This window comes from Moschus berezovskii, chromosome 4, assembly GCF_049115385.1.
Source record: "Moschus berezovskii isolate FMDL1 chromosome 4, NW_MosBer_1.0, whole genome shotgun sequence".
NCBI classification, from domain to species: domain Eukaryota; kingdom Metazoa; phylum Chordata; class Mammalia; order Artiodactyla; family Moschidae; genus Moschus; species Moschus berezovskii.
Genome location: NC_142463.1, coordinates 44,561,969 through 44,578,998, shown reverse-complemented (window position 1 = coordinate 44,578,998; position 17,030 = coordinate 44,561,969). Strand labels below are relative to the sequence as shown.

The 17,030-nt window shown below is 41.3% G+C and overlaps 1 long non-coding RNA gene and 1 pseudogene across 1 annotated transcript; both read left to right on the top strand.

Moving 5' to 3' along the window:
* The first annotated feature begins 5,909 nt into the window (after positions 1-5,909).
* LOC129541687 (uncharacterized) lies at positions 5,910-11,402 on the top strand. Its single transcript, XR_008682870.2, has 3 exons — positions 5,910-5,968; positions 6,129-6,187; positions 11,211-11,402. It is a non-coding gene; the product is annotated as an uncharacterized LOC129541687 (long non-coding RNA).
* Positions 11,403-15,944: 4,542 nt separating this feature from the next.
* Positions 15,945-16,552, top strand: LOC129540970 (activated RNA polymerase II transcriptional coactivator p15 pseudogene; annotated as a pseudogene).
* The last annotated feature ends 478 nt before the right edge of the window (positions 16,553-17,030 follow it).

Below are 17,030 nucleotides of genomic sequence, written 5' to 3'. Positions count from 1 at the left end.
ATAATGGATTTAGAAAAGGCACAGGAACCAGAGATCAAATTGCCAACATCTGTTGGATCATCAAAAAGCACAAGAGTTCCAGAAAAACATCTACTTCTGTTTTATTGACCACACCAAAGCCTTTGACTGTGTGGATCACAACAAACTACGAAAATTCTTAAAGAGATGAAAATACCAGACCACTTAACTGCCTCCTGAGACATCTGTATGCAGGTCAAGAAGCAATAGAACTGGACATGAAACAACAGACTGGTTCCAAATCGGGAAAGGAGTACGTCAAGGCTATGTATTGTCATCCTGCTTATTTAACTTATATGCAGTGTTCTTCATGCAAAAGGCCAGGCTGGATGAAGCACAAGCTGGAATCAAGATTGCTGGGAGAAATATCAATAACTTTAGATACACAGATGACACCACCCTTATGGCAGAAAGTGAGGAAGAACTAAAGAGCCTCTTGATGAAAGTGAAAGAGGACAGTGAAAAAGTTGACTTAAAACTCAGCATTCAGAAAACTAAGATCATGGCATCCAGTCCCATCATTTCACGGCAAATAGATGGGGAAACAATGGAAACAGTGGCAGACTATTTTTTGGGGTTCCAAAATCACTGCATATGGTGACTACAGTCATGAAATTAAAAGATGCTTGCTCCTTGGAAGGAAAACTATGACCAACCTAGACAGCATATTAAAAAGCAGAAACATTACTTTGCCAACAAAGGTCTGTCTCACCAAAGCTATGGTTTTTCCAGTAGTCACGTGTGGATGTGAAAGTTGGACTGTAAGGAAAGCTGAGCGCCGAAGAATTGATGCTTTTGAACTGTGGTGTTGGAGAAGACTCTTGAGAGTCCCTTGGACTGCAAGAAGATCCAACCAGTCCGTCCTAAAGGAAATTAGTCCTGAATATTCATGGGAAGGACTGATGCTGAAGCTGAAACTCCAATAATTTGGCCACCTCATGTGAAGAATATACTCATTTGGAAAGACCTTGATGCTGGGAAAGATTGAAGGTGGAAGGAGAAGGGGACAACAGAGGATGAGATGGTTGGATGGCATCGCCAACTCGATGGACATGAATTTGAGTGAGTGTCGGGAGTTGGTGATGGACAGGGAAGCCTGGCATGCTGCAGTCCACGGGGTTGCAAAGAGTCGGACTCGACTGAGTGACTGAACTGAATAAATAAAGACTCTAAAGCTCACAACTGAGTGACTGAACTGACTGACTGACTAAGGCTCAGAGAAGTGACATTACTTGTTCTTACACCAGGCTTATAGCTGGTAAGAGGTTACACAGAGATTAAACTCATGTTTTCTGATTGTGAAGTGAGCATTATTTTAAAAACATTGTGTTTGGGGGAAAAAAATACTTATCAATATTTTTTCTGCTGCACACTTTCTTCTTTATTTGGCTGTACCTTGTGGCATGTGGGATCTTAGGTCTCCAACTAAGGCTCGAACCCATGCCCTCTGCAGTGGAAGCACAGAGTCTTAACTACTGGACCTCCCCCCCAACTCCCAGAGAAGTCCCACACATCAATATCTTTTTATTAAATTATTTAAGTATACCATACTTTCAGATCAACTAATGAAATGTGATTCTCTTTAAGAAGCAATCTGTGTAAGCTCTCTGGCTCTCCATTATTTCTCTAGGGTGAAATTCTATCAGTGATCCTATCACAGAGAATAATCTTAATTTGCCTTCCTTGAGTAAATAATTGGCTCACAGATATTAGTTATTTCTTGTTACTTGAAGTCTCAAAGAGAAGATGCATGCACTTCAGTAATGATCTGTGAAACCTTTGGATTTCATGAAGTTGCTGATTGGGTCTATACAAAGAGAAGAAAATGGCACCGTTATTCCGATATTTATTTTCTATTTGGGGTTTTACCAAAACTTTCATTTGAAGTTTGAAAACCACTGCCTTTGAGAAATAGAGAAAAAAAGAAAAAGAAGGAATGAAGGGAGGGAGGGAAGAAGGAAGGAAAAGGGAAGGGAATAAAAGAAGAAAGTTAAGAATCTTCTTTTTTCTTGGAATGGCTTTCACAATTAAGTCATCCTGACACCACTGCCTCTTAAAGTTTCATAACCAACTTTGCACCTTTACTAATAAGTCTAACTTCCTACCTAACATCTCCAATAAGATGAATAGTAGATATAGATATTCTACACTTGAAATACCCAAAACTATATTCCTATTCCCCCAAATGTCATCATTCCCCAAATTTTCATCTCAGAAAAAGTCTACACCACTCGATACTAAAAATAAACAACCAAACAACTCTTGGAGTAATCCTTGCCTCCTATCTCTGCTACACATTTCACATCCAACGTTTGGCTTTACTGCCAAATTTTATAGTATTTGTCCACTTTTCTCAGCATCTTCTGCCACCACTCTAGTTCAATCTGTCATCATTTCTCATCTAGATGAAATACAACAGCTTCCTAACTGGTCTCCCTGCTGCTGCTCTCACCCACCTTCATACAATTTGCTCTCTAGACAGCAAAGTCAGTTTTAAAAAAAATGTAAATTAGATCATGTTACTCTCCCTCTCACAATTTTCCAAAGGTTTCCAATTATACCAAGAATAAAATCCAAACTCTTTACTATAATCTAAGACAGAGTTTTCCAAAGCAAGCCATTATTAGGTTGTGCAACCAATATACTGGGTAAGGATTAGCACTGTAAAATAAAATGGAAAAAAAATCAAAGTTTATTGAAAGAACTTATGTTTAAGATGTGTGGTGTGTGTGTGTGTGTGTATAGTGGACTACATCATAAAATGCATTTCTTTCTGTGGATCCCATTAAAAAACCATTGGCCTACAAGATTTTGAAGATCTGTTTGCTCACATCTCCTGCATAATATTCCACCCCATCCCCTGCTCATCAAAATACCTCAGCTTTTCTAGCATCCTTATTGTGACTTCAGAGAAGGACAGCTTCTCCCCACCTCTGTCCCTAGCACTTGTCTGAATACTTCCAATTATTCATATGGATGGATCCTTCTTACCATTCAGATCTCAGCTTAAATGTCACCTGCTTAGAAGCTTTTCCTCTAACTAATCTAAAGTAGTTCCTACCAATTCTCTATCACATCATCCTAGTTTATTTTCTTATGTTGCTAACCATGCTGTTGCATATTTATTTGTTTGTACATTGTCTTTCTCAGCATAAAGCAGGAATCTTAACTGTCCTGTTTGCCACAGCTCCCCCTACACTTATAACAATCTCTCAATAAATATTAGTTGATAGAATGTTGAATATTTCAGTTTTAAGTGGGTTTTTGTAAAATAGGGACACCTTATAATGAAATCCTTAAATAACTATAATAACACTGCTAGGAAAACAAGATGCTGCTGCTAAAACTGAACAGTGATTGGCAGACAGGGCCCATGGGAGAGTCTGATGGTTCATTTGTCAGCTGATGGAGGAAAATCCAAATGTAGTGTATAAAAGGTAATTTCTGGGCATGCAAGGTATAAAATGTAGATTGGTTGACATTGAGCATAGAATAGCCAGGGACATTGTCATAGTTTTTGTCTAGTGCCCTGTGGTACCTGGCAAGAAAACCCCTTAAAATTGAAGTGTTCCTCTTGAATTCCCTTCACTAGTGGAACCAGGGACAAAAACCTGCCTTCAGTCCTGAATGAAAGAAGAGGGACCCAGGAAGGCAAGTTAAGAGTGGCAACTGCTAAGAATGAAGAGATGGGACGTGCCCTAAGGGAGCCAGGCCCTCTGGAGGAGACTCCAGAGTCAGAGGAAAAGAGGCCCTCATTTCCTTCAGAGTCCCAGCTAGCAAACTCCCCCAAGAGGTGAGTAGGATTATTACCTGGATCTTTATTTAATTCTTTCCAGATGACCCATCATCAAAGCTTGTATGCTACGCTGAGGAGTTTAAACTTTCTACTAGATACAAAGGGGAACCTCTGAGGAGTTTCAGCAGAAGAGTGGCCTGTTGGGGTGTCTTAGATCCCCTGGCTGCATGTGAAGGGGACTAAGGGTTTGCACACGTGGAAGCAGGAAACTTTGTGGCAGATGCGTTGTATGAGAAGCAATGAGCATCTAAACAAAGACAAAGGCTGTGGGACATTTGTGCTGAGGGAATCTGACTCCATCCCTGGTGGCTCAGATGGTAAAGAATACGCCCGCAATGTCAGAGACCTGGGTTCAATCCCTGGGTCAGGAAGATCCCCTGGAGAAGGGAATGGCTACGCTACCCTCTCCAGTATTTCTTTCCTCTACTTCTTTGCATTGACCACTGAGGAAGGCTTTCTTATCTCTCCTTGCTATTCTTTGAAACTCTGCATTCAGATGGGTATATCTTTCCTTTTCTCCTTTGCCTTTAGCTTCTCTTCTTTTCTCAGCTATTTGTAAGGACTCTTCAGACAACCATTTTGCCTTTTCGCATTTCTTTTTTTGGGGGATGGTCTTGATCACTGCCTCCTGTACAATGTCACGAACCTCTGTCCATAGTTCATCAGGCACTCGTGGACGGGGTCAATGCCTTTAAACGTTTTTTGCCTCTGGGGATGGTCTCACTGAGGTGAACATGGAGCTACAGAGTGAAAAATAAAAAGCATTTTGACAGACATTGAAAACTGCAGTTCAGTAGAAGGAAGGCAGCGTTTAACCGGTCTTGACTGGGGTGAGGGTGTGACTGAGGCAGGCCTGGTACGGGCCAAGCCAGGCCAGGTCAGAATCAGTGCTGCGATCCCTTGGCTCTGGCCCCTTCCTTCCCGAGACAAGGCTCGAGTCTTAAGCGAGTGGGAGAGGCGGCAGCCATCCAGGCCCACAAAAGGTCCGGGGTTTGAGGGCCCCTTAGCCTAGATTTTGTCTGCAAACCCAGTTTCTGAGGTGCCTAAAAGTGTACAAATAGTGAAGCCAGGCCCAGCCGAGCCAATTCATTACCTCGCCTCAGCGCTGCATGCTCATTATCTGCTCTCCATATCACCTCTCCTCAGGGGGCTCAAAGGAATCAGCAAATCCCCCGGCATCAGAGCTACGAATCCCCAGCACAACCCATTCACACGCAGCGGGGCGGCTGGGGATTAATTGGAGGGGGAATGTTGTGAATTCCAGAGAGTTCTTTCTCTTTGCCTCACAGCCGGTGGCCGGGGATATTGCTACATGAAAGCTTCCCTGTCAGTATCGATCATCATTGCCCGGGCTGCTACATTCCAGAGAATGAATTGGCCTCATTTGGTAACTCAACTGGAGTGGGGGATGGGGTGGGGTGTCTTTCCGGATGGGTCCACATTTGTGGTCCCCACTTCTTGCTCCATGAGTGGTTTCCACAGACAAAACAGAAATCCACAGGGCCCCGCTTTCTTCCCCCGGTTCCCGACTTGGGCGATGCTCGGTTCAGCATGACTCTGGGGAGGGTGGGAAAGGGCGGGACCTGGGTTAGGGCCCGGGCAGGAAATTAGTTGAGGCAAAGCCGCGTCTGAGCAGAGAAGCAGGCCAATAGCCCCCCAGGGTTTCTCTGATTGCTTTGATGCGAGGCCGACTTCCCCCTCCCATCCCGGGGCTTCCCGGCAGGAGGCCCGCGGGCTCCCCCGCTCCCCGCGCCGAACGGCGCCCGGGCCTGGGAGCCGAGGGAGCCCAAACCCCGCCGCGCCCTGGGGCAGGGGCGCTCCAGCAAGGCAGATAGGAGATGCAAGCGTCAGACGCCTTCCCCGAGGAAGCGTTGCTGGAAGCCCCGAGAAAGGACAAAAGGAACCTCTTCCTGGGATTTTCTCTCTGAGGTCTGCAGACTGAAACCTTGCTCTAATTCTTACCTTTTTAAATGCATTATTGCTAGACTGCTTTCCCCTCTCCCCCAACCGTCTGACCGTTGCTCGCTCTCCCGTCCTCCTAGACCCTCCCTCTGCCTATCTGCAGTATTTCCTGAAACTCCCACCGAGTGGAGAGTTCAGAGAATGTACCCTGGGGAATCCTGGAGTCTGGGCCTCTTTATGCCGCCACGAGAGGTACCTAAACTGAGGGTCCTGAGGGGCTGGCTGAAGCCCCCACAGGGTCCTGCTGTGGGGCTGTGTGGTGCCGGGCGTCTCTGGGCTCCCTCTGCCTCCCTTTGGGCATCCGTAAAACAGATGATAATAACTCTTCTGCCTCCCTCTTATGACTGTGTAGGGATTAATGGAAGAAGAGATTTTAAAGCACTTTGTGATTTGTAAAGCGCTCAACAGAAGGTATGATGATTATTAAATTCTCTCATTGGGCACGGTATCGAATGTATTCATGATCTTTATAAAAACTTCACTCTGCATTTATCTCCCTCTGTCTTAGTCCTGTGAAGTATGTCCAGGGAGGGACAGAGATAAAAAGTAAGCCAATGTACACAAAAGGAAAAACAAAAAGAAAAAAAAAAAAGCATGATTGTTATTATAATTTTCAAAGATAAAAACAAAGTGATACCCCTGCAGCATTTCAAATTATGGATGCCCAGAAGGTGACTCTCTCCACGTGGGCATTCTTCTAGTCCAATAGTCTATCCACTGGGGATTCTTTGGCATGGCAGCAGGCAAGCATTGGCCTGCAAATCAGAAACACTCTGTAGTATTGAGCAAGTCATTTCCTCTCTCTGGGTTTCAGTTTCCCCATCGCTAAAATATGTGAGTAGGAGTGGACTTCCTTAAAATCTTCTCCAATCCCTCTGTTTTATCATTCTGTATTTGCCTTGATTAATATTTAGCAACAGTTGGGGCTCCAAGGTCATTTCATACTTGCTAGAATATCAAAGAGTTTTACTAATCTTCATCCTGGGATAAAGGACAATGTGAGCAAACAATCCAGAATCATGCCAGCCACTTAGGGACCCTGATTCTACTTAATCATAATGAGAATTTTTCGACATTTGGAAATTAATATGGGTAGAAGCATGACATCATGCCTTAGAACACTCCAGTGCAATTGGCACAGGATCGCATCGCAATTAGCACAGTTTCCCCACCCCCAGATGCTTTAATACTAAAAGTGCCTGCTTCACTTAGTAACTCCACTCTAAAAACTGACACCTGAAAACCACAACCTAGGTGTTACAAGAATCCTAAAGACCACGAGGTCAGCACGAGGTCTAGATTTGGCAGGTCAGTCTGCCAAATCTAGAGTTTCCCCACCCAGGGCCTTTTCTCTCTCTCCCAGGTGCAGTCTGCCTTAGAAAGGCTTCTTTCCCCTTCCTGGCTGCTGTCAGCTGGCTTGTCTGTCCCCAGTGGGAGACTTCAGGTTCAAGGCTCTGTCTGGGAAGGTCATATACAGCCTTGACTATTATTCTGATGGATCGTTTTAATTCTCCCCACTTTGATCATGTCAGTTTCCACAACAAACAAGGCTCACCAGAAGCATTCCTGGGCTTACAAAGGCAAACATGCTTGGCTTTGCATCACATGCCAGAGGCCAGAATTCTTTGGTTTTAGCTTCAAGGCTATTTTAACCCTTGGTTGCATAAGTTTCCAGGTTAGCACGTTTAACCTTCGTTTCCTGCAACCAAAGACATGTTAGGCTCCTCTAGAGAAGTGCAGTGATTTCCAGCCTTTAATTAAGTAAGGATCCAAGTGGCAGATGCAGTTCACACACTCTGGAGCCAAGTCCTGGCTATGAAGATTCTTTTGCTCCAAATGCTCTGCAGTTCACCGAGAGTAACTTCAGCTAATAAAAATAACTCTGTCTACTGAGTGCCAGGAGCCATTTAAAACCACTTAAAATATTATCTCATCTAATATGAGCAAAATGTTAAGGAGAAATAAAGATTGTGGCAACTTCTTAAGTGAAGAAACCGAGAAGATAGAAGCTAAGAAGTCTGTCCAAGATTATATAGCTAGCCTGGAATGGGGCAAGGGTAACCTGGATTTGCCTGACTTGAGGGGCAGTCTCTAACACTATCAGATATTAGCAGTCATTATGCAATAGTTGAAAGAGCTCTTGATTGAGAGTAAAGAAGCCAGAGTTGAAATCTCTGACTGTGACCACCTCAGGCAAATCAGTTTTCTCCAATCCTTGATTTCCCTAACTGTAAACTGAAGAGAGAATTAAATAATTTTCCCCCAAACCTCAGTCATTCACTTTATTACTCATACCATTCATAATGTTATTTAATAACTTTTTCTTTAACTCAATATGCTTTTTAAAACCAAATGTTTTAAAATTAAATGTTACTAAATTAAAAACCAAAATGACTTGCTCAAAGTAGATGGTAGTAATAAAAGTAAGATGATAAAGCCTATACCATTAAATTCTAGCTAGATGCCATTGCTTGCCTGAGGCTTTAAGATGTAGGCTGCTGCTGCTGCTGCTGCTAAGTCACTTCAGTCGTGTCCGACTCTGCGTGACCCCACAGACGGAAGCCCACCAGGCTCCCCCATCCCTGGGATTCTCCAGGCAAGAGTACTGGAGTGGCTTGCCATTTCCTTCTCCAAAGATGTAGGCTAATCATATGTTAAACTGGAAAATATGCAAGCTAGTTAAGGACACTGCAAATCAGTTAAATTCTGTGGAGGTTATACCTATATATAAGATTTTGCCACAACATAACAATGTGGGAAGAAAATCCAACAACTTTCTCACTGTCTTACTCAGTGCTACTTAATGTTTGGATGTGTACTACCTAAAGTTATCTCACCTGAATTTTTCCTGCATACAACCAGTGGTCCCCATCTAATATTTGACCAGAAAATGTTGTGGGTTTCTTTTTCAGCATTTCTAACTCTAAAATACTTGATGCCGATGAGGAAAGTTAATAGTAATTACTATTAAATTTGAAAGTGAATTCACTAGCACCTAATAAGTATTTCCAGAACTCCAGAGAAGGTAAAATATGAAGGGACCTTGACAGTAAAAAAAATCATGTTATCAGTTTCTTTGAATGGCAAATAAATAAAGACTCTTCTCTGGGAAATCTGGGAAGGACTTCAAATCCTTTAGCCATGTAATAATTTTGTATACTTACCATGGTGTGCACAGTGGGTTTTCAAAGTGTGGTTGAAGGCCCTGGGGACAACCAGTACTCATTCAGGTCAAAACTATTTTCATGATAATGCTGAGATGTTCACGCCTTTTTTACTCAGTTTTCTAGAGGCTACATGAAGTGAGATATTGCAACAGATGGAATGGAGAAGTAGATATGAGAATCCAGCTGTCTTCCATTGACACAGACATTAAGGAGATTTACAAAATGTTCAACAATGTCTCTCTTCTCACTAATTAATTTGAAGAAAAATAGTTTGTTTTTTTTTCATAAAATTGAGTTATTTACTTTACCATATGAGTTTATTTAAAAGTAATTATTTTTAAAACATCTCAGCTTACCCTCTAGTATGGTAAATATTGGTTAATATAATCCACATTAAAAAATCTCTTTGACTCTGCAATAATTCTTTATTTTTCCTGCCAGATACTTCTAAATATTTTTTTTTAATTTTTGAAAATTGTATTTGTTTATTTTTGACTGCGCTGAGTCCTTGTTGCCTTGCTCTCTCTAGCTGAGGTGAGTTGGGGCTGCTCTGTGTCGCCGTGCACGAGCTTCTCATCCCCGTGGTCCCCCTTGTTTCGGAGCACAGGCTGTAGGCCCAGAGGCTAAGTATTTGTGGTGTGGGCTCTGTAGCTCAGGCTCAGTAATTGCGGTGCCCAAGTTTAATGGCTCTGCAGCCTGTGGAATCTTGCTGGACCAGAGATCGAACCCGTGTCCCCTGCATTGACAGGTAGATTCTTATCCATCATGGCACCACAGGAAGTCCCTCAACAACTCTTAAAAAGATGTTCTGTAGCCAAAAGGAGAATATCTAAAGGTGCTCGGTTCATGGGGTTGCAAAAAGTCGGACATGACTGAGCAACTGAACTGAAACTGAAAGGCCGTTACAAACAGCAGGTCTGTAGAATATCAGCCGGATTATGAAGTAGGTGAAGTCAAACGTCATTCATCACAGAATTACCTGTAATGGAGAGAAGTATAGGAAAAAACTATGGTTAGCAATAATGAATTGTTGTTTACTGACTAGTCATGTCCGACTATTTTGCAACCCCTGCAATCCTGCCAGGCTCATCTGTCCTTGGGATTTTCCAGGCAAGAATACTGGAGTGGGTTGCCATTTCCTTCTCTGGGGGGGTCTTCCCAACCCAGGGACTGAACCCACATCTCCTGCTTGGCAGGCAAATTCTTTACCACTGAGCCACCTGGGAAGTCCATAATGAATCATTATGGTTAGTAATAATGGAGTTAGCTTTTCTGAAATGATCATCAACTCAGTGACATCATTTGTGATTATGATAAAGGAAAATTAAGAAATGTAACCTGAAAATGTTTACATTTTATATATTAAAAACCAGAAACAGAACTTTGAATTCCAAATGCTGTGATTCCAGCAACGTAAATGATGTCTGCTCACAAGGCCTAGAATAGAATGTGGAAAGTAGAGATTTTTCTTGCAAAGTTGGCATAAGAAAATTTAATCTTTCACAAAAATTATTTTTAATGGTATCCCCAATTAACATATATAATTTCTACACAGTGGTAGTTAAAGTTTAATTTCTTATATAGTCAAGAGACTGCTGAAAGGTTGGGCTACTACAGCAATGGTTCTCTGATCACACACTCGATTAGATCAACAAGTTGGGCCAATGTAGCTTAGCTATTTTATGAGCTGAATCCCATGAACTATATGGCTATACATTGATTGTGACTATCAGCTGAGACCGTGGCCAAAAACATGTAATTGTCAATTAGTGTGTTTCACGTAGATAAGGCCAAAGTGTATTTGCACCTGCACTAAATGCCTCACTCTCATTTTGATTCTGGGAGTTCAATTTACAAAGAGAATTAACATTTCTCTTTATTTTAAGTGGTTTCTATGGATACCGTCTATGAAGCATTTCATTCACATCTATCCAGTTTAAGCTTCTCATTTTAATTTAAATACACTTTTATTCCTTCAGAATCTGTATATGATATTCACAGTTCATTTTCTGAAAATAACCTGTGAAAAGCATTTATGCACACAAAATTTTAAGTTAATATGTTTAAGAGTTAAAAACGAGAAATTCTAACAATATAGAAATTCATAATCTCAAAATTGGAAATCTGTTTTCATTTGCCTCATACTCACTGAAAATCTGAATTGGAATCTAAAGAATCTTGTTTTCTGATTTCAGGTTTGTTTGTTTGTTTTTTTATCCTTACTGGGTGCTTTTTTGTCCCTTTCTTAATCTTATTTATTGTTGCAGTTTTCTTACTTAGCATCAGTTCATTTCAGTCGCTCAGTCGTGTCCGACTCTTTGTGACCCCATGAATCGCAGCACGCCAGGCCTCCCTGTCCATCACCAACTCCCGGAGTTCACTCAAACTCATGTCCATCAAGTTGGTGATGCCATCCAGCCATCTCATTATCTGTCGTCCCCTTCTCCTCCCGCCCCCAATCCTTCCCAGCATCAGAGTCTTTTCCAGTGAGTCAACTCGTCGCATGAGGTGGCCAAAGTATTGGAGTTTCAGCTTTAGCATCAGTCCTTCCAATGAACACCCAGGACTGGACTCCTTTAGAATGGACTGGTTGGATCTCCTTGCAGTCCAAGGGACTCTCAAGAGTCTTCTCCAACACCACAGTTCAAAGGCATCAATTCTTCGGCGATCAGCTTTCTTCACAGTCCAACTCTCACATCCATACATGACCACAGGAAAAACCATAGCCTTGACTAGACGGACCTTTGTTGGCAAAGTAATGTCTCTGCTTTTTAATATACTATCTAGGTTGGTCATAACTTTCCTTCCAAGGAATAAGCGTCTTTTAATTTCATGGCTGCAATCAACATCTGCAGTGATTTTGGAGCCCCAAAAAATAAAGTCTGACACTGTTTCCACTCTTTCCCCATCTATTTCCCATGAAGTGATGGGACCAGATGCCATGATCTTAGTTTTCTGAATGTTGAGCTTCAAGCATAGTTAGGATTAAAACTTTTTAAGTTCTAGTGCCATTAATATTCAGTAAGGTTTCTACTTAGTGTAGAAAAATTGAACGGCAACAAAAAAGGTTTTAGAAGACTACAACCTCAAATATATAATATTGCCAGTATTCGCTAAACTAATAAGCACTTTTGTTAATTTTCCTTTTCTAAGAAAAACTGTTATATATAAGCTCTTGTTGAAGAGATCTGATGTTATCTCCAGCTACAAATCTTTCCTTTTCTATATACTGTGCAAATTTTATATACCTCAACCTAGAAACCAAGATCTTCCACATTTTGGCTCCAGATTTCTACCACCTCCATCTACCTCCCCTCCCTATACAGACCCACTATGCCACAAATAGGCCCACTAAGTTCTCCAGGAAGTCGGCCTCCTTTCAACCTCTGGCCTTTGCTCTCACCATCCTTTTCCTTGGAAATGTTTCCTTCAGGACCCTCACTGTCTGTTAACAGAAATTTTATTCAGACTCTCAAGACAGATGACCAACAACACTTCCCTTAGAAAGTTTATCCTCATCCTCCCAATCAGAGGTGGTCACTTTGCTGTTAATGCCAAAGCACTCTTACTACTCTGCATAATACCTGTTTGTTTGACTTATTTGTGTATTTGCTTTATCCTCTGCTTCAAAATAAAAACTCCTTAAATATTTTTATTTTATTTTTAATAAGTAATGCATGCATACAATACGATACTAGTCAGAGACCACCAGAAGACATTCAAGGAAACATGCTGGCTTCTTAGCCTCACGCAGTTCTCCTCTCCAGATACATCCAATGTTACCAATTCCAGGTATATCTTCTCAGAGATAGTCTATGTGCGTGCGTGTGTGTGTGTGTGTACACAAGTGGCAGTATGTACACAAATGGTATTTTCATGTTATTCTGCAGTGTGGACACATGATATTGGGCAGTTTGTGCCTTATAAAAGAGCGCCCAGGGGAAATGCAGTAAATGGGCTCTGCAATGCAGCCCAGGCTTCTGCCAAACTGTGTGCTCTGTGGTCTTGCTAAGTAGATTCTAAAGTAAGACTCCTATTTTAGATTTCCATGAATGGTCCTTAGAGGCTGTCAGTGGTCCTACTGTATATTTTTATTTCACTTTTAATTTTCACTTTATTGTGAAATATCTTTGTTATCTTCTTCACTTTGCACTCTTATGAGAAAGGACTTGCATTACAAATTCATATTTAAGCACTGTCATCAGGAAAAGATTAATTTGCAAGACCTGTTTTCAGCGCTGGCCTATTTCTTTCAAGACTTGCCGGTTTACAAATCGTCACTGAAAATACTAAGTTGATGTTATTATTTTCAAATGAAATATCCATGAAAAGGCTTTCAGAAGTCATGAAAATATTGTTATACTTATTATGGTTATTATTCTTTTTTGAAGGAAGAATTTTAAGAATGTTTACTAGGTTAGCTTTATTTGGAGTTTATTAAATCTAAAACATGTTTTAAAAATCTAATAATTATACCTTTTTCTTTTCTCCAAATTAGCCTAAAATATTTCTTTAAAAAGGTTTCATACCCTCTTTTCATACCCTGAAGGCTCATTGGGTGTCAGTTGCAAAACATGTCAAAAATCCAAGGCTCTTACAGTTCCAGAAAAAATGTATCTTTAATGCTTCTCACTCCAGGGGTCCTCTTTTGATGTGTTGCTGCCCTCATTTTCCAATAGTTAAGTATAAACCTGTGTTTTTCCTTAGAAGATTCATCGTTCTACTTTGGAGCCTGAGATTTGCCAGCCAGGACCATGGCTCCTTCCTGAATGTGAAAACCCAGAAATACATTCTTACATCCAACCATCTATTTGTATTTTATAAACCTATCTAGATTATAAGCCTTAGATACATCCGTTTCAGAATTTTATTTTAAATGGCTCTGTCACTCTGCTTGGACATGTTATATTTAAGTCAGAATCTCTGGAAGACAAAAAGACATTTTCCCTTACCTTAAAAGATGAGAATATAAATATTTGCAATGCCATGGATACTTAGTACCCTTCTCCAGGGGATCCTCCTGACCCAGGAATTGAACTTGGGTTTCCTGCATTACAGGCAGCGTCTTTACCATCTGAGCTACAAGGAAAGTCTCTAAACCACCACCTATTTATTTATTTGGTTGTGGCAAGTCTTATGTGAACTCATAGCTGTAGCATGTAGGATCTAGTTTCCTGACCAGGGATGAAACCTAAGCCCCCTGCTTTGAGGCCTCAGAGTTCTAGCCACTGGGCCACCAGGGAAGTCCATTTACTCCTGTTGACCTAAAAAAAAAAAACAACCCACTAAGCTTTTAGATTTTTAACATAAAAATCAAATAATACGCCATTCGTCGGTTGCAAACCCAAGGACCATCTGTTCTTCACCTCAGTTCACCTCTGACCTCAGACTCAGGGAAGAGTGAGCAAGATGATGATGATGAAGCAATAAACAGAAGGAGAAGGAGAAACTATGAAATTAATGATCAGCCTTTTCAGGTCTCCAAATGCCAGGGAGTCAAAAGCATTGTCAAAGCATCCTGCTTCTTTTAAGGTTAAGATGTATTCCTGGTTTATTTTTCACAAAGCAGTAATAAGTATTAAGACATTATCACCTTTCTCTGCATTGAAGGAGCCCAGAATACTACAGCATTAAAAATTATGTTGAGCTGAAGGCATTTGAGAAGTCTCTTTTCCTTAACTCTCTTATCTGCCTAAGAGCAGAGCCTCTCAAAAGAACTTAAGAGAATTCAGTTGTCACAAATTCCCTTCCTGGGAGCAACCAGGAAAGTCTGACTCTCATCACTGGCAAATGGAAACCAGCACCACACCTAAACAGACTATCACATCTCCTATCTCTTCTCCTAAGGGCTTGCTTATCTTTCCTTAAATCATTTGTTTTCCAAAAAGTGTTCTTCTCTCCCTCCCCTTCCCCTATTAAAGCAGTACATAAGCCTCAAATTTTAGCCATCTCCTTGTGTTATATTTGTGTGTGTGTGTAAACTCCCATGTGCACTGGACTTGATGGATAAATCTGTCTTTTGTCAGTTTGATTTGAATGCTCCCAGAGTTTGATTTGATTTGAATGCTCCCAGAGACTGAGGTGGAAGATGAGTTTTTCCTCCCAGTTTGGCCAGGAGGGTGGAATGTTGGGACTTAAAGCTTGCTCCAGATACTGAAGCCACAGGACCTCTGATGAAGCTGGCAAGGGTAAGCTTTCTTTACTGTATCCTGGATTTCCACTTGGAGTCCAGCTGGAAAAGGGTGGTAAGAGCTTTTCTTTGTTTTTTCTAACTTGAGGCTGACGAAGAAAGTACTGGAAGGAACTAGTTTGGGGACATTATGACTCTTGGGTGACTCTCAATTTTGACTACTCCTTTCCTTTTCAGGGTCGCTACTGTGTCCTATATGTCTCATTTTGTGTCCTGAGACCTTGGGTTGTATTTAGTAAGAGCCTGTTTGCTCTTAGAGTTTCCACCTGCCAAGGGGTGCAGATTGTTGGACCTGCATGTGCAGGCAGACACCCATCGGGTTGGAGGCCCTGGGAATTGGTATTCAGTTGAACAGAAATTTAAGAATCTGGGGTGCAGCTGGCACGTTACTGACCATTGCCAGCTCTCAGGGGATTTATCTGGCTTTCCTTATTGCCTTGCTAGTGCTGGGACTGTCTGTGGCAATGAGAGTCTTTACTTTCTCTTTGGCTGTCTTTGGGGGTAAATTTAAATCTTGGGGTTTGCATCTTCTGCACTCTTTGGAGGGGTTGTCTTTTGTATCCATGATTAAGCCATACAAGGGCTTATTGGTTTTGAGTCACATTTTTCTGTGAACTCTCATATATACCTATATGAATGAAATACTCACCCTTTAAGACCCAGCTCAAATGCTGCACGTTAAGACATATTTTCTCCTTCTGACTTTCCAAGACATTTGCTCATACTTCTTTTAGAGCATTTCTGCAGATATTATGACGTATACACCTGTATTACTCTCTCATATTCTCATATACAGGTTTTAAAGTCAAAGACTGGAGTCGCTAGTGAGCGAGCAGGAGGCAGTTGGGCCACTGGAGCGGAGCAATGCCTAAGTCAAAGGAACTTGTTTCTTCATGCTCTTCTGGTAGCGATTCTGACAGTGAAGTTGACAAAAAGCTAAAGAGGAAAAAGCAAGTTGCTCCAGAAAAACCTGTAAAGAAGCAAAAAACTGGTGAAACTTCCAGAGCGCTGTCATCCTCCAAGCAGAGCAGCAGCAGCAGAGATGATAACATGTTTCAGATTGGGAAAATGAGGTATGTTAGTGTTCGGGACTTTAAAGGGAAAGTCTTAATTGATATTAGAGAATATTGCATGGATCCAGAAGGTGAAATGAAACCAGGAAGAAAAGGTATATCTTTAAATCCTGAACAATGGAGCCAGCTGAAGGAACAGATTTCTGACATTGATGATGCAGTAAGAAAACTGTAGAATCAGAGCCATATAAAACCTGTACTGTTCTAGTTGTTTTAATCTGTCTTTTTACATTGGCTTTTGTTTTCTAAACATTGTTTTCCAAGCTGTTGTATATTTGGATTGCAGAATAATTTGTAAGATGAATACTTTTTTTTAAATGTGCATTATTAAAAATGTTCTGAATGAAGCTGTCAGTTTTATTAAGGAGGATTGCTTTTGTGTCCCCCACCTAGTATAAAATAAAACCAAGTAATACAAAAAATAATAATAATAATAAAGTCAAAGACTGGATATGCTCTATCTTTGAATTCCAAGTACCACTGAGGACAGTATCTTATGTATGTAATACATATCTGTGCTGTGCTTAGTCACAGTCATGTCTGACTCTTTGCAGCTCCATGGACTGTAGCTTGCCAGGATCCTCTGTCCTTGGAATTCTCCAGGCAAGAATACTGGAGTGGGTTGCCATTCCTTTCTCCAGAAGATCTTCCAGACCCAGGGATCAAACCCAGGATTCTTTACCATCTGCGCCACCAGGGAAGCCCAAGAATACTGGAGTGAATAGCCTATCCCTTCTCCAGGGGAACTTCCTGACCCAGGAATCTAACCAAGGTCTCCTGCATTGCAGGCTTATTCTTTACCAGTCAAGCTACCCAGGAGAAAA